The 2,500-nt window shown below is 49.6% G+C and overlaps 1 protein-coding gene across 2 annotated transcripts in view; it reads right to left on the minus strand.

The window, feature by feature from the left end:
• LOC143289124 (uncharacterized) overlaps window positions 1-2,500 on the minus strand; it is an 18,395-nt gene that overhangs the window by 8,262 nt on the left and 7,633 nt on the right. The window lies entirely within an intron of this gene.

A 2,500-nucleotide genomic window follows, 5' to 3' on the forward strand; every position in this document is an offset into this window, starting at 1 on the left:
AAACAAAGCATAACACTCACAAAGTAACATACTCTCAATACTACAACTGTTACACTCCAACACTCACACAAACACACACACACACACACACACACACACACACACACACACACACACACACACACACACACACACACATGATTAAACGGCTGAGATAACAACAATTTTCACTTAAAATACATACATGTAAAAAGGAGCATAACTGTAATCTGCATGCCATAGATTTGGTTAAAAAAAAATTGTAAAGTTTTGGATAGAAAAGGTCAAAGGGACAAAAAAAAAAAAAAAAAAAAATCGGCAGTCATTCTCCTTTTCGATCCACACCACCACCATCCATCCACCCACCCCCATTCTCTCTACTCAGCCATCATAATTAAACTCAACTCCACGCTCCCCATTTCATCTTTATCACCACCTGACCAAACCCACCTCCTCTACCCGTCCTACCCCCCTCCTCCACCTCCTTCTCTACCCCCCCTCCCTCCCCTCCACATTCCCCCTTCCTCTACCTCCACCTCCTCCACCTCCTTCTCTACCCCCCCCCCTCCCCTCCACATTCCTCCTTCCTCTCCCTTCTCCTCCTCCTCCTCCATCTCCTTCTCTACCCCCCTCCCCTCCAAATTCCTCCTTGCTCTCCCTCCTCCTCCTCCACCTCCTTCTCTACCCCCCCCTCCCTCCCGTCCCTCCCCTCCACATTCCTCCTTCCTCTCCCTCCTCCTCCTCCTCAACCTCCTTCTCTACCTCCCCCCGCCCCTCCTTCCCCTCCAAATTCCTCCTTCCTCTCCCTCCTCCTCCTCCTCCTCCTCCACCTCCTTCTCTACCCCCCTCCCCTCCCTCCCCTCCACATTCCTTCCTCTCCCTCCTCCTCCACCTCTTTCTCTACCCCCTCCTCCTCATCCACCTCCTTCTCTACCGCCCCACCTCCTCCTCCACCTCCTTCTCTACCCCCCTCCCTCTCCCCTCCATATTCCTCCTTCCTCTCCCCCCTCCTCCTCCTCCTCCTCCTCGGGTGCGGTGGTCACATGATCATAGTGCTGGATTCTCGCTCGAGTTTCTGGGGTTCATTCCCCGGTATACCCGGTGGGTTAATTAAGGTGTGAAGATGTTTTTTTCCGATCACCCAGGTCAACATATGTGCAGACCTGCTAGTGCCTGAACCCCCTTCATGTGTGCACGCACGCAGAAAAAAAAGAAAAAAGAATGCTGCACACGTTGAAGATCTAGTAATCTATGTCAGCGTGCGGTGGTGGGTTCTAGAAAAAAAAGAACACCCCCGAAAACGGAGTATGGCTGCCTACATGGCGGAGTAAATAAACAAAACGGTCATACACGTAAAGATGTTACTTGTCCGTATGTGTGTGTGTGTGTGTGTGTGTGTGTGTGTGTGTGTGTGTGTGTGTGTGTGTGTGTGTGTGTGTGTGTGTGTGTGTGTGTGTGTGTGTGTTCGCGTGACTGAAACCTCATTGAATGACGCAGGAAACGAATGATGAGTGCCCCGGCAATGGCAGCTGTCAGTCGGCTCTACCCAAGTAGGCAGCCTGTTTGTGCAGTTGAGTCCGTGTTTGTAAAGCGCTTAATCAGTAAAGCTCGGCCTGCAGACCGAGAATAGACGTCATATGAATATCCATATTATCATCATGATATGTCTGATATGATGACGATATGATATGAATTCTTATATGACGCCTATCCTCGGTCGGAGACGAAGCTCTAAGCCCTTTCCAAACACGGAGTCATTTGTACAACAGGCTGCCTACCTGGGTAGAGCCGCCAGACTGACAGCTTCCATTGGGCGCTCATCATTCGTTTCCTGTGTCATTCAATCAGGTTCACTCACGCACTCATACACGCTCATACAGACATGCCACAATTATTACGTATATGACCGTTTTGTTTATTTACCCTGCTATGTAGGCAGCCATACTCCTTATTCGGGTGCGTGCGTTCTGGGTATGTTCTTGTTTCCATAACCCACCGAACGCTGACATCGACTACAGGATCTTCAACGTGCGTGTTTTCTCTTCTGTGTGCGCATGCACATGAAAACGGTTCAGGCATGAGCAGGTCTGCACTCACGTTGACCTTGGAGATCGGAAAAAAAATCTCCACCCTCTACCCAGCAGGCGCCGCTACCGGGATTCGAACCTGGGACCCTAAGATTGAAAGTCCAACACTTTAACCACTCGACCATTGCGCCCGTCATCATCATCATCATCATCATGTTCGACATCATCATCATCATCATCATGTTCGACATCATCATCATCATCATCACCATGTTCGACATCATTATCATCATCATCATCATCGCCATCATCATCATCCTCATCGCCATCATCGCCGCCACCATCATCATCATCATCATGATCGCCATCGTCGCCATCATCATCTTGATCGCCATCATCATCATTATCATCGCCATCACCGTCATCATCATCATCATCGCCATGATCGCCATCGTCGTCGTCATCACCATCATGATCGCCATCATCATGATCAT

Source organism: Babylonia areolata, chromosome 13 (genome assembly GCF_041734735.1).
Source record: "Babylonia areolata isolate BAREFJ2019XMU chromosome 13, ASM4173473v1, whole genome shotgun sequence".
NCBI classification, from domain to species: domain Eukaryota; kingdom Metazoa; phylum Mollusca; class Gastropoda; order Neogastropoda; family Buccinidae; genus Babylonia; species Babylonia areolata.